Source organism: Macrosteles quadrilineatus, unplaced genomic scaffold (genome assembly GCF_028750875.1).
Source record: "Macrosteles quadrilineatus isolate MER2022 unplaced genomic scaffold, UCM_ALF_1.0 Scaffold_3__2_contigs__length_128488019, whole genome shotgun sequence".
Taxonomy (NCBI): domain Eukaryota; kingdom Metazoa; phylum Arthropoda; class Insecta; order Hemiptera; family Cicadellidae; genus Macrosteles; species Macrosteles quadrilineatus.
In genome coordinates, this window is record NW_026542596.1 from 67,457,923 (window position 1) to 67,482,831 (window position 24,909).

Here is a 24,909-nt window from a genome sequence, read left to right on the forward strand (position 1 = left end):
GTATTAGCAAAAGCAAACTACCGTTCCTAATCAAATTTTATATTTTGGTTCCCAAAATTATAGGTACCGCTACAGGCAAGTATAGGTACTTCACGAATAAATTGTCCAAACGCATAAACTTTATGGGTTCTACTGCATTTTAAGATCAATTTGTTTATTTACAAAAACAATATAAAGATTGATTATATACGTAATGACGTATACGTCATCTTAAAGACCTCACAATTTCGAATAAACTCTTAAGGATTTGAAACGTGTTGTTTTATAATCGAATATAGTTTAAAACTGACCTAATGCTATTTGATAATCTAGTTATTTGTATCTAATAATTGTTTTTCTAGTTACACACAATTTAATTTTGCTGTAGATTTTTATATTTTTCTAGCTAATTAAATGATAACAACAATGTATCAGTAAAATCAATTAAATTTCTGTATCGAACCTTATATTTTTACATCTGTCCAAATGTCAAATAGTTTATACAATAAATGTTGCAGACATTGCATATAAACCCAGGGTAGGCCTATTCCCAGGCAAGTTGCAACAAAGAGCTGAAATTAATGTGGATTTAAATTATTTTGAATTCCAGAAAACCCACAATATTTCCCTTTGTCCCCTACTCGTGCACACGCCGAATGCATTTTAAACCGTTTAAAACCCGTCTTGTAGCGCAAAACTAAATGCCACTCGAAGCGACAAATTCGTAACAAAGGACTCTAAGGGATGACACCCTCCCACCGAGTACAACTGTACAACACGCCGACAAACAAGACAAGTAAACAAACAGAACATTCCGACAGAGACACACGAACACGTAACCTTACCTTTGGTCCTCTTCAACTCCTTTAGTCGCTTGTGACGTGCAGCCCCCCATTTTATAAATTTACAGATTGTTCCCAACATGCACGGAAGGCACGAGCACGCACCACGCCCGAGCGTTGTCTCGCCGGGTCGGGGTCGGGGGTGGGTTGTACAGAGGGTGGGTGAAATCGATAAACTTACGATGCCGCCAAAACCCATCAGATTACGCGAGCGCGTCCCTACCTGATCAGCTGGTCAGTTCATTGTTGGGCGAAGAGGGAAAGCGCGCGCCTTTGAATATCACTGTCGTAGTTTTATTGTTTTCATAAATGTTTGTTATGTGCATGGACATCGTATGTATCACTACGAAAAGATCATGCGAAATAAGTTGAGAGTGAAATGGATGGAATCTGCTTTAACTTAAATTTAATACTTTTAGGTAGAAATTGACTCCTGCCTTACAAACAATGGAAAATAAATAAGATTGAATTAATTCTAAACTAATATTATTTCTACTTATTAAAAGAATATGGGGTAGGTTTGATTAATTCATTATTTTAAAGTGTATTGCTACCTACTTGCATCTTTTACTAGTATCAGTAGTAACTTTTTAACGTTTGTTGTTTGTTTAGCTTTACGATAAAAGCAATTGAATTAATAATCGTGCTATCCATCATACACTCCTTTTATGCAACTGTTGTGATATTATTGACATATTTTAAAACATCGTGTCAATATTGGTCGATATGTGTCTTCGTCCACTTCATATATTGGTCGATATTTGTCTTCGTCCGCTTCATAGAGCTGACAATCTCTTCAACACTTGCCTCTCAGTCACATCCTCAAATCAAGTTCAAGGCTCGCATGCAGTATGCTTGCAGTTAGACAAACATGCAGTCAAGTGGATGCACCTAATCAACGTTCGATTGCCGCTGTTTGAGTCTTGGTATTGTATATACAACAGACTCCGATCAATTAATCACTATCTTCAAGGAGGTTCGCTAGGACGAATTTCTGTTTAAAAAACATCGATACCAACGTGGAAACCCAATGGTGCACCAACATAAAGCATCTAGTCAGCATTTGCCAACTACTCGGTAAGAAAAATGCCGCTTAAAGTAGCCTAGGGTAAATTTAGTTGGAAAATACAAAATCCTGAGTTGCATTGGATGACCAGATTTTGACGTTTTGCCTTTATAGTTTTTGACAGGATTAAGCCCTGAACTCTTTTTGCAGCTCACTAAGTCCTTTTCATCTACTTCATACACTTTCTACACTGAGTTCTATATAATCATTTAATCTTCAAGTGGGTTTCTATATTTGAGACATTATCTTTACAACATATCGTAACTATTGAAAGATTGTTGCGCATGCAGTAGAAACGCCGTGTTTAAAAGGAAACAAGTTCAATATCTTCGATTTTATTAGACAAATTACAACTCTATAAACTGATAATTTAATGGCCCATAAAGCAACACGAAGTGGTGTTTAACTCTTATTAGTTTATTTTGCTAACATAACTTTTCTGGTCATATCAATTCTCATTAGCAAAATATGGTAGGGTAGAATGACTAGAAGAGTCGGCTACAACAATATTAGAGTCGAGATAATTTTAGTCATTGTAATACTTACAGCCTCACAAACTGTTTTCCACACCGAACACAAGAATCTCCTGTCATTTTACTTCGCGGTAAAACAGTTGAATTAAAATTGATAAATCTTCCGGAATTTGTTTCTTATTTAGCTTGAACGATAGATAAATATTATGTTTTCAAATAAACAAATCACCTAATTATTGAATTTAACAGCTGTTTTACAGAGACAATAACAAACTAAAACAGTTTTAATCACGGCCACCTTTAGTTTTGACCGAGATAAAAAATATATAGGCCAAAATGTATATTTAATATTTATTTAGTGTATTATTATTTACATGATTGACTTGTTTGAGTTTGATAGTGGATATATACTTCAATAATTTCCCTAAACAAATATTGTGGACGAGCTACAATAATACCATTTGTTAAGTTATCTGTAGGGTAATCTGTGGTCCTAGTTGGTTTCATGTATTTTTATTTGCAAAGAATATTAAGGGTCAATTACAGTGTTAAGAGTAACGTAATTCTGATTTACTTACTATCTTATTGTTTGTCAAGTAAAGACAACCCGGATCCAAACCCCAACCGCGCGAACAGAGAACTGAACCAAACTAACCAAAAGGGCGACTCGCTTCCCACAGATCGGAAAAGTCCCTGACCTTTAGAGCGAATTGATTTTCCGTCGCCCTCCAAAAAGCTTTTCTTCGCTGATTGAACGCGTCTTCCGTCGAGTGGAAAACCGGATGAGACTTAACTGGTTAAGGGCGGGCTCGGTTTTGCACCTAATTCCGAAATCTACGTCCAATGAAACATTCAATAGAGTCGCTTCCGCAATTACTGCTTCAATTGGTCAATGAGTCTTTCCGTCGAGCCGCCCCTGTGGTGAACTTGGAGGCGGTCCAGTCTGCCTCCTCACTTCACAATGGCCTCTGTCTAACATGTTTAGACCTTTGAGTTGTGTAAATAAACGTGGACACTATCTGTAGATAAGAATTTACCATCTAATAATCCCTCGAGCCTCTCAAGCTTTGTCGAAACTGTATTTAACTTCATTTCTACAGAAAGACACTTATCAGCGTAATCATTTCGACCAGTCGCTACCTCCGTGAAACGCATTGTGTAACAAAACAACTACATCTACAGTTAGCATTGCTAAATTCGTTGGGAACAATACGAAATAAATATTGCACATCATGAACTATATAATTTACATTGTATCTGGATATATATTGGATATATTGGATCAATATATTGGAATCAATCAATCAATAAATTAATACATCTACGAATGTAAGAAATGGAAATAAATGTAGTATTAGTTACCGGTACATAAATGTAAAAGAATAAGAAAGCATTACATAGGCTCTAAAGTTTTGTTAAATCATTATTTATTCTATTTACTGGAAAATTTTGCGCCATACTGGCATTACGTTATACCTAGCTTGACACTGACGGGGTCATGCCCTCGTCCATTTAATGACGTCATGTCTGACTCATTGATATGCAAATGGCATTGCTCTTATCAGTTCACATTTATAAATCACTAGACATCGCAGCTACCGCATTAATGCACATTATGTTGCGCAAGAGCTTTCATAACTAATAATGCTTTAACAATTAGTTATACAAATTATTTTACATTTAATGGCTGCATTAAGAATTAATGCAATTAGATAATCAAATTTATTTGGGAACTCAAACGGTGCACTACTGACTGGAATAATGGTTGGTTGACTATTTTCATCAGGTATAAACTGTATAACCCATTTTGTACACTTATAACTGTGATATACGTGCAGAATACAATATGTTCTTCGTTTGCAAACTACCCTGGTTACTCGCCAAGTAGGCCAAGTAGTGCAGTTGAAGATTGCACTGGTTCAAAGTCGAGATAAGTCAATACTTTGTTCCTTGAACGTAAAATTGTCTCCTTCCTTACTGTTTTTCTCAGAACGACGAGTCAGCAAGACTACATGCTTCAGTAATCATTTCCCACCCGATACCTTGCGGAGACAGATATTGTTCAGACCTGAGCAGTTCAGTTGGACCTTGACAACGAAATTGTATTTTCCTCTAGTATTAAATTCTTTAGTGATGAGGAAGCAATGTAAATCAAATCACATTTTATATAAAACATATATGCATCCCTCCCACTCACAGGATTAAATTATCCTTTGTGGGGGATAATTTCGCTTGATTTAAAAAGCTTTTATAGAAAATTAAATATAATGTAGAAAAATAAATAATATTGTAAATATTTTTGTACAGGGATCATAATATTATGTTATGTCTGTTTTTGCGAAATAAAATGATATTTTGATTTGATTTAGTTTATTACTTTAAGGCAACATAAACTATTAGATATCCATAGACTTCCTCTTAAAGTGTTTGTGTGTAAACAACAAGTTTGATCTTGGATTGATTATGAACTCCTAATGGGGAAATTTCCGTAGGACTTTTAAGCAAAACAATCCATTTATGTGTTTTTCTCATAAACATGACAAACTACAGCATAGGAAAAATCATTCAATTTTCAACGCAAACCTAAACATAGTCTTATCAGCACAATGTACATTTTGTACCTTCTAAGTTTATCGATAGAAAAAACATTAAACCTTAAATTAACTAATAACCAAACTATGGATTTCGTGAATATTTATTCGATCTCAAAACGCTACTCCAATATTTCAACACTGCACTAGTGCACTGTACATCAAAAACAAACTTCTACCTTCCAACACAAAGCTACCTTTTCTACAAAGCTATCGTATTTATAAAACCGATCTTCTCTCATCTCCCGATCCAACTGTTCGGATTAATTCAAGTTCACTTCAGTTTGGCACAAACAAAGAGGTAGCTGCCAAACAGATGTTCGGATTCTACCAAAAGTAAAAATAGGCTCGCGAATGATCCTAGGCATTGTTCAACGGGAAATTCCACGTTTTGATAAACCGTGGCGAAAGTAGCAGAATTCCTCAGTTAAAGGCAATAACGAGGAAATGTGCTGGAGACTCACCAAGGATTTGGTTGAACAAGAGACATGTAAGAGGATCTTGTCTATTTCTGTGCTCGCCCGGGCCATTGGGAAATTGTTCTGCTTAATTTGACTGTGCGTGTCGAGTTTAGTTGGCAACGAAAGTAATGTATTGTGTCCGAATGGAACTTTCCAGATCATTATGGGGAACCGAAGTCTACAAACTGTGATATAACTTCGAAACATAAAGTGTAGCTTTGAAAAAAATCTGTGAGACGTGAACTTGAATTGAATGCGCTAGTGTGTAAAATTTATTTTAGACCTTGCTGACCATGTTGATGGGTCATAACAGTTGCCATGGCTTGCCATAAGTCGTTCCCTAAATTTGACTTAGTAAAAAAGTTTGTGTACTCCAAAGAATTTAGTAATTTAGATCAGCGCAATCTGTATGTGGTGAACATCAACCATCGATCTCTATTACATCGATGACATCAACTACGAAAATTTTTTTAAAAAAACTTAGTTACAATCTTAACATGGGGATGGAAGTTGTATTAATAGTCAAAGATTATAGTTACTGTGTCTATTGGTTTGCTAAAGATATTATTGGGAAGTAAAATAAAAAAGTGTTCATAAAGAATTGATTATCCTAAAACATGAACTATGAAGGTATTGACTTATCATTTTAACTGTTAGGTTTATTCGAACATGATGTTCAAATTTTAAATACTGAATTTGTTCAGCGCTGGAAATATTTAAGTACGATTCTGTGATACAATAATCAATAAAGGTAAGAATTGTTGTTCCTGCGAAGCTGCTACATGGACTTAATATAGGCTCTTGGATTTTTCTACGTTTAATAGGAAATTATTAGAATCAATACATACATGTTTCTACTTTCAAACACTTGGACAACTGCCGGTAGGACTATGATTCCAGATAATACTTTTGGTTTAACTTGTACTTGTATCGGATCGGTTTCCTATACTGGAAAAGAATGCGCGCGCATTACTTCCACAATTATTTGTATCCAAGAACGGATTCGTTGAGTCAATAAATCTATCTTTACAATACCAACAGACTTCCTCTGTCAAAGTTGACACGCACACCAATGCCAATACTACAGAAATACAAACGGCTGTATAACTTTTGTTCCGCAGTTGAAGGCTAATTTCTTTGCATCACTCAGGGGGTCAGCAGGTAGATTTCGGGACCGGCCAAAACATCGCTTTTGTTCCGCGGACATCTCTCTTGTTCCACGAGAGAGGGGGCTAAACTCTACCTCTCCCAATTCCTCTCTTTCGCGCTCGTCAGCTCCTCCTAATTATTTCTTTCATGCGGGCGTTAAAACACGTTAAATTATAATTCCTTCCTTAACAAAAAATATCATTAATTTAACATAACCTTACCTATGAAAGAAAGAATTTGAAGGAGAGCGAAAGAGAGGATTTGGAAGAGGAAGAGTGCAGCCCCCTCTCTCACGGAACAAGAGAGACGTCCGCGGAACAAGAGTGATGTTTAGGCCGGCCCCGAAATCTATTACACATCTATCTAAACAAAAGTGATGTGAAGAAATTAGCCTTCAACCGCGGAACAAAAGCGACACACGCATACAAACATTATCTGAAACAACACAAAGGCTAATACGTCACAACAAATCTGTATACTGAAAACTAACTAAACATTTTACGGTACGCACCTAAATGAGGAGAAGAATAGACGAGAAGCTTTAACAGCGAAGGAAATTTTCAACCGCATTATAGCGTTTTATAACTTTCCGCACAAACAGATAGAGTTCATTTATTAAGGAACAGTTCTTAAACCATGTCACTTAAAACGTGGAACAACTTGAACAGCAGGGTTGATTTCAACGGCTGGCAAATGTACCTGTTCTACAGTATTCACGTTGTGACTGAAATCTCGAGTCTCTGCGTCGATAGATTTAGATCGCCAGGTACATTTTTAGACCTAGATGAATAAGATAGAGAAAATTCCAAATGCTCAATATTAAACCAAGTGCTGTAAATCTTTGAATCTTCACTAACTTTCCGTTGTGTAGTTCTGGTTCCGCAAAGTCATTGTATATTTTGTCGTAACACATGACATGAACTGCCAACCGTGCCTGTCCGTAATTGAAACCCTTTAGTTTGTTACCAGACTTTCTGGAAAGTAGGTATATGTTGACTACTGTAGTATACATCATGTGCTCATGTGCTTATAAAGCACTAACGCATTGTTATAGAACTTTGTATACAAGCTGCATGACGTGTGTATTAAATTAATGATCAAATGTCGCAAAATCTACAATATACAGATGATATCTTTGAAGAGAATTCTCCCCTTAATTTCAGTGCAAACACATAATGGTATGTGTATAACTAATAAGCAAATTAATACGATTATTATGTATCTGTTGTTTTGTGAGAACCGAATTACAATATACAAGAAAGATATACAAAAACATCAAGAAAAATGTTAGGAATAGGCAGAGAAAATGTGCATTTAGTATTCTGATAATATCAGCTAAGGTACGTGGCTATGATAAGGCATGTTCAAAGGTAGTTTAGGTCACGTGCCTACAAATACAGACTACAACACGCCCGAGTCTAATTTAGTAGGCACAACGTCCGTATTTCAGGGCCCGCCTAGCACTACCTTGCATTCCGAGTTTTATATTGAAATCGATGTATTGATCTATACATACCAATATTACAAATATTACAAATATTATTTTTAGACTGAAAATAAAAAATCTTGACATTTGTAAGCTCGAACTAAAGTTTGTAGTTACTTAACAGGCCAACCTTCCTATTTCTTATGGGGTTGAAAAACGAATAACATACTGAACTGTGTACAGAATTACTGAACCTTTGAGGATTTAAATATCAAATTTACAGTTACACTTATGTTTTGACATACTAGACCCTCATTTCTTTACAAGAGTTTTGTATTGCATAAAACCTCAAAAGTTTAATCTAAAGGATTTTTAAGAATCTACCTTAAAACATAAACAAATCCGGGAATCATTGCACAAAACGCAATAACAAAACCGTTAGCTCGTTCTAGAGGTGATTAGTGAAAGGAATATTATAACAAATTTGTTTTGTAGTTATTAAACAATTCTACTTTATCTTCTTGTTTTTGTTTGTCTAACAGGGTGGAAAGCTTCAGGCCGTTATGGAGTCAACTCATGTTTGTTTTCTTTACACATTTCTCTATGTAAGAGGCTAAAGCTCGCCTACAGAAGCCACCAAAGTGTCTAACACCTAACCTACACCACACCTTGTAAACTGCCCATGAATGCTGCGGATGGACAACGTATTATCCGTTGTGTGATTTGTGGCTACGTAATAAACACTTACAGAGAAATTGTTTTATTAAGCAATATCCACAGCAAAGTACGATTAAAACAGTGAAATAAAAAAAATTCTCTTGTTTAAGATGTTATCTATGTGCTATTTAAAACTACAGGGTAAAGTACAGGAAAACATGTTATGTAAAATCAGACCTAAATATTTATTGTTTCATGTCTATGTTTTCCCGAGATGTAATTAAACAAAATATTAAATAAGAATCAGAAAAAGGTCAAATAGCCCATAAGTTTTAAAATACTTTTTTAGTAGCCTAACATTAATTCTCAGTTAACACATCAATATAATATTCTAATTATTTTTACTTGATTTTATTTTAGACAGTTATATTTTGAGTAATCTCCCGCATGTATACAAAAAGGACAATCCTTTGAAATGTTTCAAAGGATGGTATTGCATTAATTGCGCCAAAAAGTTCCTTAATTGCGCCAAATCCTAGAATGGTCCCAAAAATGTTCCTTAGTTGCGCCAAGCGCAAGTCAGGTAGGGATGAGTTGCCAGCAGAAGGATGCCCTTGTTTACGTGACATCCTAACCGAACCGAACCTAACCTAACCTAACCTATTCAATTATACAGTCAAAGAGGGCCGCTAAGTGAAACGTATCGTGTGGCTTCCTGGCCCCTGGAGTAGTTGGCGCAATTCTGGCACAATTCAGCAATACCCAAATACTTGACTCAGGTCAGTTGGCGCAATTAATGCCCGGCCAAGATCAATAATAATCATTGTCAACTTTGACCATTTCCTTATGATCGGTACAAACACAATAACCATGTGATTCACTTAAATTGGTTTATATCACGAAAAGTAAAACATATTGACTACGCACTTACAGAGAAAGGTGAAAAATAATTAACAAACAAACGCGTTACGGTACTTTTATAATTATCCACATTTTAGAATAGCTTATTTAGCCTGATCGTGTATAGCCACCGTAGGGTGCTGTTTCATATTAATTAATTCAAAGATAGTTATTCCCTTGTCCACGATTAAATGGTAGCCTAATTGTTTATTCAGATACAACACTATTATAGCTCTAACTGCCAAGACTTTATTCGAATATTTATTAGCTGCCGAGATCTTTATGGTCTTACATTAACTTACAGTGAAAACACGCGAATCACTTGACGTAACATGACATGGTGGGCCGAAACATTGTTTAGTAAACGAATGAAACACATTTGTTCAGAAGCTACTAATTGTTTCGTGACCAGATAAGAAACAGCAGAAGAGTAACATGAATTGTACAAGAATTAGCGTGCTCAAACCCACGAGCCAACTTAAAACTTTCCGTAGAGTTCTCAGCTGTCATGTTAACCAGGCCTGATTTGCCCGATTGTACCTTGTCTAAACGAATAAACATTGCCCTTCTTTGTCAGATGTGTTAAAATTAAGTTCAGTGATGAGTGAAGTTATTCGAGGCCTAATAAATCATGAAACATTTGTCTGGACGTGTTTAATCTTAGCAATACCAATAAGATATATCAGTAAGATATATATTTTTTTATAATATCCAGTAAGATTATAGCAGGAATTGCTTAAATTCGTAATGACATGGGTTTTAGTTTAATTACCGGTTTGTGAGAGTTTACTTAACTATCTAAATTTTCCGGTGGCCATAAATTGTTTTATATAATGGCTAAGTGATTATGAGTGTTAAGGTAAAGTAGGTAGGAAAGGCCTAGCGTAAATATATAAAACTGATGAAATTTTTATTAACTTATCATTCATTCGTTTTGATAGGCATTCAAAGTTCAATACAACTCTTATAAATTATATTTGTTAGTAGTTAGACTACATGTTAGATTCACTAGGCTATATTAATAAGGAAATACTGTACTCAATGGTTAAGGATTGATGGTATTTCAAGACTTTGTTTGATCTTTGAAAGATTTTGTTTGCCAAATGGAAAAACCCAAAAGTATTTATACAATTGTATCTCAAGGTATTACTTTGACTACCAAAACCACCTGGGAAATAAACTCATCCGTCTCTATTGGGCCAATCTTAAAATAACTTCAAATAATTTATAAATAAAAATACTTTTTAAAAATGCCACGTTTTTAAACGCACTAAAAAGTATAAAATTATTTTTTTAAATGTTGAGAGAATAAATACCGTACTTGTAAGATTTAAAACGAAATCGTGGGGCGCATGCTGATTTACAATTAACTTCACCTATTGAACTATTATGATCTATTGCATGCGCCCCACGTTTTTCGTTTTAAATCTTACAAGTATTTATTCTCTCAACATTTTATAAATTATTTTATACTTTTTAGTGCGTTTAAAAACGTGGCATTTTTAAAAAGTATTTTTATTTATAAATTATTATCTAGTTTTTAGTCTTTAATGTGTAAATATGTTAAATCTATTTTATATAGCCTCTTAATGCATAATCAAAACCCAAAACCTTATTATTTGTAATCAGATGTTTTATCTTTACTTTGAAATGATTGTTTTATATAAAGAACCTGTACCTCTTAACCTCTGCTCTTCTAACTGTCAGATTTAAGTATTTACAGCTGACTTAAATTAATGTATATGTTTACATTCTTTTAAAATGTAAACATGGAAAATTTGGAAGCCAAAGGGAAATATGAAAATTAAATTATATAATATTGCATTGCCATCCATTTGTGAGCTATGTTTCAAGTTTCAAGTCTCTAGCTCATCGGGAACTTCGTTTAAAATTGATATCAACATTTGTAGGAAAGCGAGCTAATAAAAACAAGCCCATGGGGCGTAGTCCAAGGGAAATATGAAAATGAAATTACATAATATTGCATTGTCATCCATTTATGAGCTATGTTTCAAATTTCAAGTCTCTAACTCATTGGGAAATATCAAAATTTGCAAGAAAGTGATTTAATAAAAACAAGCCCATGGGGTGTAGCCCAAGGGAAATATGAAAATTAAATGATATAATATTGCATTGTCTTCCATTTGTGAGATATGTTTCATGTTTCAAGTCTCTAGCGTCGGGAAATTTGTAGGCCTATAAAATTGATTTCAAAATTTGTACCGGACAAGAAAGCGAGCTAATAAAAACGTTTTAATAAAATAGCACAAAAAATAAGAAAACGTTTCTATGATTATAGAAGAGATATGATAATTCTAAACCATCCGGAACGAATAAAGTAGTCATAATATTCAAAGAATCAAGCTTGAGACACGCATGGTGAGCAAACGTCAGCACAATTTGTGGCGTGCAGAGTCGTCAGCAATTGCTGACTCAGTCACTGAGGTAATGTTATAGTATCACACAGCTATAGATCATCACGCTTCTATATATCCAGCTTTACTTTGACGATCAAATAATTGTATTTGCAGGAACTGATAAATTTTATTTTTAGATTATCAGTGTGTTGCATTCGTTATTTTAAAAAGGTTGAAATGCGATTCTGAGTCATACATTGTATTAAGTCAGAGTAAATGCATTTTAGGCTTTCTATCATCTTGATTTCTACGAGAGCGCATTTGGACATTCCTAAACGTCCTATTATGTTGAACAATAGATAATATTAATAAGTAAATACGTGGTAATACGTTTTTAATTAAGCTTTTAATAAAGTTTTTAATAAAGCCTACCTTCTCCTTGAACATTCACAGATTTTAATTATTTACTTTACGTTGTTATGCAGATTAATTAATAATGGCCTCAGATGGAAACGGATGCTGTCAAAATAATAAACATATTTTTTAATGGTAATAAAAGTAATTAAACCCGAAGAAAATACAGTATAAGATATCCCTGTTTTATTACTTCGAAGTTTGTATGTGTTATATATTATTTAGTAAACGTTAGTACAGTACTATTAACTAATGAATGGTTTTTACTGTCGTTTATCTCTTTTAGCTTTATCAAAAATCACATTTAATTATACCGTTTATAAATTTTTCGTCTATGTTAGGCTTTGCAATGGAACATTTAGTACAATTTTACATACGCGCGACCACAGTTTATATACTTGTGAAGCTATTGGCTCAATGAACAAAAACTTAGACAACGTATTTTGAAATATTATCTTTTACGTCTTTACAATATGTGTAGGGAAATCCCCAAATGAAAACCTCGAATTCTTTAAACTATGATTCTCACACTCCTTTACTCTGTTTTGACTGATGTGAGTCACCGGGGAATGCTTATACCAGCAGTAAAATATCGACGATTTTGTAATCAAAGAAATGTAAATTATGTAAATAACATCTATTTTATCAACTTCAACTGATAAGATGTTATCTATGTTTATAACTAAGAGAACGGGAAACATTATTAACCACCACTAGTTTGAAAGAAAGGTTTAATTTGCGATTTAGTGATCGTTACCAAAAAATTGGGTACCGGTATGTCAAAATTTGTTACTATACTAAACCATAATTATTGTGTTTGTTCTAGTGAAAGCCAGTTGATCGGAGGAAACAAGTTTTATGATTTTTTTCTATGAGGAAATAAATTTAGAAAGTATATGGAAAAATCTCCAGAAATCAAATTAAGGCAATTTTAGTGACACCCAACTACCCACGTCATGTTTTGAACCAATAGGACGACGATCCACGAAATTTGGCTCAAAATAACAATAAAAGCTGTAAAGCGAATTGGTTGATCTCAGCCAAGAACAAAAATTCTGAAAATCGTGTCTTAAGATATATCTAACAAGACTACAAGATCGCGCCACTCATCCTACACTCATCCTTCACTCATATTTGGGTTAAAATACGCACATAGTGGCACCATTTTAATTAATTAATTTATTAATTGATCAGGGAAATTGACGAGAACGTACGAACACTGTTTGGATATCGGATGATCAGCTGAATTGCGGCGAACGTACAAAAGTATTCCTTAACTTTTAGGGAATAAGTGAGGAAATGCATGGACGATATGTTGATACAATTCGTATGTAAACTCGAATGATGGTATTTTGATCAGCAGAACGGCAAACGCTAAAACGTCGTTCTAGTAAATTGGAAACTCACTTCGATTACGATTACACAATCGTTTTCATCAACTATCTATGATCTCACTGGACTATCTGTGCAAGACTAGTAACGTAGTTATCTTCTCACTTTATAAGTTCTGCTGTATAAATAATGCACAGCTAACATAGGCTGACAAGGATTTCAAGAGTTCTACCAGATAAACATTCAATGTCAATGAATGGTTCTACAAACCGTGTTCGGGCTTTTCGTGTATTTCTTGTTCGTCTTGATCTTCTGCCAATGTCAGAACGTTTTCGAGCAGGCATTTTATAGCCCTATAACACCCTTACTACGAATTAGGTGTATTCCTGTAAAACAAACACTTTGGAATAAAACTGAAATGTACTTGTGAAATAATGTAACCATTATATACCACGTTCAGTCGTTATTGAGTGATGATGCAACCAAGTTTGTATTGAAGCGAGAGAGCTTGCTCCACTCAATTATTATCCTAGCTTGTTTCATGTCATATAATTTTAAGTGAGTTCGTCCCCGGAACATCGGTGATCCTAAAACCCTTCTTGCTCTCTACTACGTATTCCCAATTGAAAAACAAATTGAGTTGACATATTACTAATTCAATTTATCATCAAAGTTGTAATGTTTGTCTGTAAAGTAGACGATGTTAATACAATTTGTAACATACAAATTAAATCAGTGATAAAGGTGAACTGTGCTCATCCCCTGAAACCTGCTGCCAAGTTGGTTGACATTTCGTGACAAAATGCCAAATATTCTGGTAGTTCAACTGATTCATCTTACAGGTAGACTCTCATTCAGAGATATAACCTTTAGTATTCAATATTCAATTATCATTGATCAAACCAAATAAATAAGCGTATCACTGATCATATTAAGTACGATTCAACGATTCAATCTATAAAGTTTACAAGGTTTCAATCCGCTGAACGTTGTTACTCGCGATTTTTCGCCGAAGTATCTAAATCCTAATGGTTGAACTGCTTCGGTATAAGGTTTATGTAAAAACTGGAAGTATATTGTAATGTTTACTGTTTAATCATCTTTAGTTAGGTTCACTATACTAAAACAGGTTATTTGTTACAACATTGTTACGTTTGTAATTTTCAACATAGCGTTGCTGTATCTCGCCAACCGTTATAATTAATTATCTATTATAGCCTCTGTTTCTACGCTATTTGTAGGGCTCAGCCTCTTCAATATCTTCCTCGAGCTTGAGTTGCAATCAAGCTCTCGGCGGTTTAATGAAGGAGGGTGAAGGTCAATATGGCTCAGGACTACAGTAGCAAGCATACAACTCGTTACAAAGACTACAAATAATATTCAACCAGCACAAAATAAATAATTTGCAACTTTTAGATCTCGAACTGCGATGAAACCTACAAACATTTATATTCTCGTGTGGTAAATATTGTTGATATCGATCTGAAATTCATAAAACGTACTGTACTACCATTACTACCCTAAAAATACATAAATCCACATTAAAAAAGTCATAAGCTGTAACACAGATAGGGATTTTGGATACTTAATTCTTTAGTGATATTTCCTCTTTAAAAATAAAAATTGTACGAACAAATGTTCTTTACTACATCATTATAGTACAGTAACTCTCCGGTAATATTCTGTTTAAATAAGCATACTTTTATTTATGCATAGCCGTTAAAAAGTCATAATTTTAGTACTTAGTTATCATCTACTGTATAATGATCGTTAAAGATGCTGGTAATAGATGACATTTCTGTTAAAATCCATTACTTTCTATAGTAGTTTGAGCAATTATTATGACTCACGAACTATACTGGGAACCGACTAAAAGAATTTGTAGTGAAGTTTTAGTTCTAGAACAGAAGATCAATAGTTTTGAGGTTCGGCGCATCACCCCTAGGGGTGGGAAGGGTTTGAAGCTCTTTTTGTTGAGAGATTAATAAAAAGTGGGTCAAGATTCTTCCAGCCTAGCAGAACTCTGTGCAAAGGTTAAAACTTAAACCCAGAATATCCTTCACTTTTAACATTAATTACAAACATTTCCTGATTAAGCTGTACTGTAGCCTATTTAATTTATACAGTATACATTTTAAAATATCAGATGGGCACCTTAAACTGAAATACACTAGGTAGGGATGTAATTAAATCTTGATTAGCACGGAGGTCCTGTTGTAAGTATATTATTTAATTGTTAATAATTAGTTAAATTTCCATAAATTATAATCTCTATGGGGGGTTGTTTCAATAAATCCCCAGGACCATCATAAATGCATTTAGTCTTTGACACAATATGTTCTACAAGGATTATTTACACCATAAAGATATACTTTATTGCACTCTTTAAACTTGAAAATGTTGTTACTGGTAGTGAATAATGTATCAAAGACAAACTTTAATGAAGTTCATGGTAAACTGACGTTAACGAATTAAGAGTCACATTGACCTTCAAGTTCACTTTACGTTAGTAAAAATAGCTACAGTATTCAACTTAACTTATGAAATGGTTATACTAAGCATTATTTTAACGCTATATTAACAGACGGTTTTTAACTTTAAAAGTTTTATATCATTTTAACAAGCTACTCGGCACAAAAAACACCCTCTTCTTCGCTTTTTGCTGATGAGGCATTGAAAGAAGCTTTTCAAAGCTTAACACAATGCAGCTTGTTCAATCCGGAAAGCTTTGTTACTTTTGTCGTTTAAGGTTGGTACTCAAATGCCCTTGGTTAAAATCCAGTCAAAGTAGAAGCTACATGCTTATAAACGGGGTTAATATATAAAGTAGCATTTACGTACAGATAGGTCAAATTGGTTGATGCGAATATATTAAAACCTGACACTTTTAAATAATCAAACAAAGTTTTGTACCCTACTGACATTAAATCGTGTTTTCTCCAGCCACATTTTAGCTACTGAAATAACAAAATGCATCTTTGACTACCTAAAATATGATTTGCTGTGCTTGAATAAATAATAACATGCTGTACAAGTTTCGAGGGAAAACTATCACGTCCTTTTGTAGTTGAAATAATCACGTGGTATGTATAAAGAATTGTACATTTTTTCCATTTTGAAACAGCGTTAACATTTTGATAATTTACATTCTAGGAATTTATAAATTTTAAACCGTCAAAGCTATTCAATCCAAAATATTATAAACCCGGCCACTTGGAAAAGGGCGAGAACCGAGAACGTCATCAATATTAATGTGCAAGGGATGATCGATTCGGGGATGAATCTGAGGAACCCTGACCTACATTCACTTGACTCGCGGTCGTCACATTTTGTGGATTGTTTGAACAAAACTGTCAGTTAGGTATCACTTACCCTAGAGCTAAGACACGACACTACACTACACAGCCGGGATGGTATACCGGTAAAGTGCTGTAAAGCTGAACTGTACCTACCTAACTTGATCGGAACACACCACAGAACGGAATGACTATCTCGCCGGCCGCTTGCGTCAGGCTGTCTACGGTGCCTAGTGCGCATGCGCCAACTACTACCCCAACCGCTCGATCCCATAGTTCCAAGAAACCGGTCATTATTACAAAACTATCAACCCTAGCCAACATAGAACACAAAACTATCAACCCTAGCCAACATAGAACACAAAACTATCAACCCTAGCCAACATAGAACATGTATTTGATTACCTGGGTATCGATGGATATGAAGATTTTTTCAAATGACGATGAATAACGTTGACGTAAGGAAAAATGCTGTATACTTTATTTTTTAAGATCTAAAAATTGCATTTAAAAGTAAAACGTTCGTACTTAGCTTATAATCCCGTTGTACGCACTGGATTTGAAATTTGTTATTGGCTATTAAAGGACTAATAGTTCAACTTAAACTAAACGGATGTTCCTTATAAAACACAACCCCCTACAACGATTGAGCCGATTGATTGATTTAAACCCTTTTATTTTACTGTTTTAAGGTGAATATTTAGAAAAATCTCGTTTGTATATAAAATTGCATGTAAACGTTTAGATATTCTTGGACAAAGTCCTTATTGATTTTACAAAACCGTATCAACTCCCAAAGAGAAACGCCCAGCTGTTTGGTTTTTTTCAGGATGTTTCTAGTTTCTGTTTATATCTATGGGAAAATAATAAATTAAAACTGCATTTTGTTCAAGCCTGCAATTTATACGACAGTTCCAATCAGTTATGGTTTAATTTAATTGTAATTAGCAACGTTTAACTTATTGTTGTATCCATTTAATAATATGGGGTTTTATGAAAATAATGTTTTAACTACGGTACATAAATGTAATTTTGACAATATGTTAATATATTATGTTTTACAAAACGAAATTTGTATAAGATTATTTTTACATTGTGCTAAGCGAAGTATGGTCTGTTCATCTATTTTAACATTGTACAGTATTCAAACCACCCTGGGACTTTTAAGACAATAATGTTTTTGGGAAATTATTGATTTTCACCGAAGATATTTTTCCAAAATTGACACCACTGGGTGCGAAGTATATGTGAATTACTGACATGACAGCTGTTCCTGACTAAATGCTAAGATCAGCTGATTCCTAAGCCAAGGCCAATTGTTAAAAGCAGGGTCAGCTTGGTGCAGTTTATGACCATTAAAGATGTGTTATTTTTACGAGTTTTCGCAACCTAAATAATCAGCCATCCCTACGATGTTTTTGTTGTGTTGTGGCTTACTTATAACGAAAGTAGGCCTACAATAGTTATGTATTAGTCTAGAATATAAGTCAACCACTGACTATGTCACCTTGGACTAAAGGTGCACCGGCGCAAACCAAAGAAGCATGTCAATTGACTCAAGAGCGTGAAAATTCAAGCCTCGTTAGAACTATTGTCCTAGCATACACAGATACACGTACACCACTCGCTAAATATCTCAAGCTATGGACACTAGAACTGCTGTAGGGGAACATGTAAGATCACAAGAGTCAAATAAATGTGTACAGTACATGCTATCCATGTTATATTTACAGTATGTTATATTTACAGTACAGTACATCCATGTTATCCAAAGAACTACAACTGCACCAATTGTAAAATGTTCTTACCACTACACCTTTTGCCAAGTAAATTAGCATCAAACATTGAAATTTTCAACGATTTCTCCTTTTACAATTAGAAAACAACAACTTCTGTATTCAAACAATTCAATACATTGACCCAAATTTATCTCAGTATGTAAGGCTATGTATTTAAAATCGATTTTTAAATATATGACAAAAACTTCAATACACCAAAACTATGTATGAAAATTAAAAATAAATCGTTATATGCTTAAATATTTGTTCGGTTGAAGTGTGTTAATATGATACACTCGATAATACCCTCTCTTCTTTTGTTGTATGTTCCTGCGTTTAAAATTGTATGCAAAAAGGATTTTTTTTACAAAAATTTACTAAATTGTAAAAATTAAATTGTCATGTCGATCACAAGGTTTGTCCTGAATTCCCCTATAAGCATCCCCGAGAAAACAGGGTTTCTTATGACTCTCAAACAAATTAAAATACGTTTTTAAAACATTGATTTTATGATAATCTTTGCAGCGTACATGTTATGTGTTAAACCATTGGAATAATTATGCCCTTTTACGGTTTCCAAATAGTTTATGTAAATTGACTTTTTACCTTTACGTTTGTCACAAAAATAAATATTCGGGTTCGCTTCGTTCAATTGTTAGCTCATTTGATGTAGTCTACATGTTTTACACATATAAATTTAAATAGTCTTTCGGCTACAAATATCTAAGTCAATTAATGTTATACCGAATGTCAGTTACTACTTTATTTAAGTTTAGTTGTGATGTATGCGTTACGTGTAGTTTCGGTGTCAACCAAGGATTAACAATGTCGTTGTTTCTCCATGTCATTGTTACTGTATCTATTGTTGCTGGAAATAGCCAAAACGATTACCTAAATGGTCACTAGAAGACACTACTGGTGCTTCAAAACAAATTATGTCGCCAACTTTAAAGTTTAAGACATGTATATATTACGGCCAGAAATAATTCCCACTATCTCGTAAACAGTTGAAAAGTGCTTGGAAACTCACAATTTAGTCTTCATCTGTTTGAAGTAGGATTTGTTGTTTGTTTTCAAGAACGGCTTTAAAATACAGATCAAACGGTTCCCTGTTCCATTTAAGACTTAAAGTCTGTAAATGACTTACCCCGGGTGTTAAACGTTTATAGAATCACAGACAAGAGTAACTAGAAAGATATTTATCAGTGCATCGATGCATGGTAACATTTTTCATTACAAATGGTGAAGGCCTTGTGCCTATGTTATACTATTGCTAGTCCACACAAGTACTGTGAAAAAGTCTTACTACTTTTAATTACTACTTTGAAAAAGTCAAAGCCTAAATGCAAAAATTGACTCAACAGTTCATTAAGTGACCATTAAAAAAGGAAATGAAACACATTACGGAGATATTTGACATTTGTATATCTTTATATACACATATACTAATTTTACTAATTCCAATGAAGATATACACAAATTGGCACGAAAATTCATGTCAATTTGTGCATGTCTGAGAACAAAACAGGAAAAAAAAATAAAAATAAATGTAAAGAAACTAATACATGTTTAATTTTTTAAATACGAATAAATCACTTGTATAGTATGTTTTCCCAAAAGATGTCCTATCAGATAAAACATTATTCAGTATTTATTTTAAACACTTAGTCAGCGTAATCGTATGATACTGCTTGTGCCTTACTCAGTGTTTCCTAATGATAGAGATTTATTTGTCTTATGATTACACCACGATAACAAACATAAGACAAGCACATACGAAAAGCAGTGAGGTTGATAGATATTTTTCATACAGTTACCTGACAAAGTGCGTTTCCTTGCACTGGTTATAGCACGCAAAGTAGCTAATTGCTAATTACTTACTTTTGCCGCACTAATTTTTTTACCGCACTCCAGATTTCTAATCAAACAACACAAAACAGTGTATTTTTATTAGGCACGTAATACATGTACGCCTGAAAATAAGTTGGCAACACTTTAAGATACTACGGGTACGATCAGCTGGTGCAGCGTTTCCTATTTCGTTCAACACTTAACCTAAAAACGTGTTGTACAGTGTTTGGAAGACTAATTTATGTAGGTATATGCTTTATAGTAACTGTAGAAAAAATATAATGTTTAACACGAGTGCAATGTGTATCGTATAACTAGTGCGCAAATTGTTTGCTGCACTTGGGAGAAATGTTTATTAGACAGTTTCTCAAGTGCAGCAAAAAGACTTTGCGCTCATGTTACACATTACTTTATTTCCTACAGTTATTATCGCGAATGTTTGTGTTTATGATCCATGCCGAGTCTGTTCAAGTATTCGTGGTTGCTGTAACGCACATAAATGGTATAGATTAACTTTTATTATGCAGTTTAACAAATTACAAAAAAAAACTCAATGAAATTTCACAAAGATAATGAATTAAAATGTGAATGTTATTTTTGGTTTGTAATGTTCATGTTAACACTTAAAAACAGGTAAATCCAAACAAAACATTGAACGGCAATAATTAATAAACACTGCACCAGCTGATCGATAGTATTGTTGCCAATTTTTTTTTCAAGCGTACAAGTATTACGTGCCTAATAAATGCACACTATTTTGTGCTGTTTGGTTGAAATACCGAAGTGCGGAAAATTAAAATGATTGCGAGAAAGTGAAATGAATGCGGAAAAGTAAGTAAATGTAGAAATCAACTACTTTTTGTGTTATAATCAGAAAATCTGCTTTCTCAGGTAACTGAAGGAAAAATGTTTACACTCGAAGGGAATTATACACTAGAAATCATACACTTGGTAAAAACAAAATTGCATTCAGCGCACAATCAAGCAACGCAACATCTAACCAAAATATGTTTGCAAGTTCAGCGCTGTATAGAGAAATATTATATCATCAAGTAAAGATTTTCCGGGATATTACAAACACTTTTTATCGCTCTGTATTCGAAAATAGCCCATTTCCATGCAGCTGAGATCTTCGAAAATCGTCAATTTCCATACACCAAAAACAAATAGTAATCAGCTGACTTTTCCTGACTTAAACATTACTTTCGCTACACAAACAATACTTTGCCTGACATCAACAAAGTTACAACTGAAGTTTTTTTAGTTTGATGAAGTAGTTTTTTCATCGTGATGAAAAGTATCGTTCAATACTCGTCACGAAAGTCCCATTTCGTGGCGAGATCGTATTTTACAAGCGAGTCTAGTAGTGAAATATACCATTTTTGGACTCTTCAACTCTTTAGTATTTACTGTGTGTTCCAACAAAACAATTTTTCCTCCAACATCTCCCCTCAATAGATATATGAACTTTTAACTCATTTTCGTATGTATTATATTAGCTTAACGTAAAAAGCTATTAAGCAAACGAAAATGAAGTTGGAAGAAGCAAAAGAGCTGGCCACTGACTGCGGGAGGACGCCAAAAATAACAGAAATGGTGTGTGAAGGAGCTCCTCTGCCAAGACCGCCAGTAGTTGGCTACAGAAGAGGCATTGTACTCCCTGGGCAGCTGAAAAATACACCCCACCCTCACATCATGTTCCTCTCACATTCCTTTGTGCCTTGATAATCAATTTTGGGCCGATGAAGCTCAAGTTCAATGCCCATCTCGAATTATCCATGGAGCAACGAGATCAACTAGGGCTGTCCACATAAGATATCAACGTATCAAGTCACCAATGCTGCTATAGAGTGTGTGTGTACTCCTTGTGTTATATATTTCTCAATAATTGAAAAAATCATTAGTATAGTACATATTCTTAGTCAGGTAACAAAACAAAGCCACACAGAGCTCCATTCTACACTCACCTTGCATTTACTGTATATTGAGCTTAAAATGCCTAGAGTGTTTCACTATCTCAAAGATTTCAAATAGATTTTTCAACCTCTTTTTTCAACCCTTGTAAGTTACTAAAAATTATCTGCCTACAGGGTGACTGAAGGCTGAGTGTGCAAAGGATGAGATAATAACAAGATGAGCAAGTTCTTTAGTCAGGACCCAAGACAAACCTGCAGACTCAGTGAATTTCCATTTACCTAACTAGATTTCCACTAATCTATTCTCTTAAAATTGTCGGATTCATTTCCTATTTAAATGACATTAATTTAAATTAGAACAGATTTGTTGCAAAAGGGGTGTTAATGAGGTCTTTGTTATTCAAAGCGGGTAGCTTAGTATGAAATAAACAACATGGCCAAGTTTGATTAAAAAATGTCCAAAAACAATCAAACTACAACGGTATATTATTCTTCAGTACCTGGGAACCGAGCCTTGCTTGGTTGTGGTTAATTGGGTTTAAGCGAACACAAATATCATAAACAGACATTTTATAATTTTCTGAAAACATTTTTATTACAAACCATAGACATTTGCTCTCTGAAATAATGCCAACTCTGTACAATGTAAAAGTATACAATTTATTAAACAAAACAAAAAAGACACACTTATTTTTGACCCCTATAGGGAAGTAGCTATTACCGTAGGTCTCATGGTAAGACTTAAGCCCGGGACCGATTTACTTTTTCATTTTGATGTCCCCAGAGGCCAAAAACACCATTCGTTCAAATTTTTATATATGTATATATATATATATATATATATATATATAGACTTATATATATATATATATATATATACGTCCGTGAACGCGATAACTTGAGTAATTTTTGTCCGATTTTGATGAAATTTGGTTTAAAGGTGTAAAGCGGGATAAACTTGAATGAGTTCGCGAACCAGCATGATCGGACAATGGGAACGGGGCTTTACGGGGGGTTTTATGGGGTAAAAATTGGTTTTTCTCACTTTTGACCCTCAAAACATAAAATTTCCCAATTTATTTTTAGAACTTTTTAAAGAGCTTAAAAAAACAATTAATTTAGTATATAAAAGTATTTTTGTTCGGTTAATAGTAACGGAGAAAATTAAAAAAATTGTAAATTTAAAATTCCTATGTTATTCTTATGGAGAATATTGTCAAATGTTGTAGTTTGCTTGTTTATGGATATATTTTGTATTTTTATCAAATTTATTCATTTTGTACTAAGCTATCAATATTTTACAAAAAAACACACTTTATTAGTTTCCTTGTAGCAGCAAACCTAGGTATTCGTTAAACCTAATGTTATTAAAATATATTTAATTGAAAATCAATTAAGACAAATGGAAATTCGCTTAGTCGGCAGGTTTGCTGCGGCGGGGGATTTTAATAACATTAGGTTTAACGAGTACCTAGGTTTGCTGCTACAAGGAAACTAGTAAAGTGTGTTTTTGAGTAAAATATTGATAGCTTAGTACAAAATAAATAAATTTGCCAAGTTTGATCAAAATATATCCATAAACAAGCAAACTACAACATTTGACAATATTCTCCATAAGAATAACATGGGAATTTTAAATTTAAAATTTTTTTAATTTTCTCCGTTACTAATAATCGAATAAAAATACTTTTATATACTAAATTATTTGTTTTTTTAAGCTCTTTAAAAAGGTCTAAAGAGAAATCGGGAAATTTTGTGTTTTGAGGGTCAAAAGTGAGAAAAACCAATTTTTACCCCATAAAACCCCCCGTAAAGCCCCGTTCCCATGGTCCGATCGTGCTGGTTTGCGAACTCATTCAAGTTTATCCCGCTTTACACCTTTAAACCAAATTTCATCAAAATCGGACAAAAATTACTCAAGTTATCGCGTTCACGGACGTATATATATATATATATATATATATATATAAGTCTATATATATATATATATATATATATACATATATAAAAATTTGAACGAATGGTGTTTTTGGCCTCTGGGGACATCAAAATAAAAAAGTAAATCGGTCCCGGGTCTAGGTCTTACCGTGCCACCTACGGTAATAGCTACTTCCCTATAGGGAAATTCGCTAAAAGACACACTTTTATAATCTTGCTTGAGTTTTTAAGTGCTACTCGCACAGAAATTTTCTCGCCTATATATTCATACTAGAAGAGTACCCGTCCTTCGTGCGGGGTTGGCAAATAAGTATAAAATGCTTATTGCAGTTATACTCAAGCTTTGCGTTTCCAATGACAAACAAACAAACACAAAAACTTTCACATTTATAATATTAGTAAGATAAGATTATAATATGTGTAAATATATACATATGAATTTGAACGGAAGGTGTTTTTTGCCTTTGGCTCTAAAGAAAAGGT

At 33.9% G+C, this 24,909-nt stretch overlaps 1 protein-coding gene across 4 annotated transcripts in view; it reads right to left on the reverse strand.

The window, feature by feature from the left end:
* The window catches only part of LOC128990282 (arginine kinase), a 48,767-nt gene that overhangs the window by 7,609 nt on the left and 16,249 nt on the right, over nt 1–24,909 (reverse strand). Inside the window, exon 1 of one of the 4 annotated variants that reach the window (XM_054412607.1) lies at nt 17,100–17,210. The exons of 2 other annotated variants lie outside the window; for them this stretch is intronic. The gene's annotated coding sequence lies outside the window, so the exon portion shown is untranslated. Of the gene's footprint in view, nt 1–17,019; nt 17,044–17,099; nt 17,211–24,909 lie in introns of those variants that run through there. One more of the 4 variants, XM_054412608.1, reaches the window with a different exon arrangement.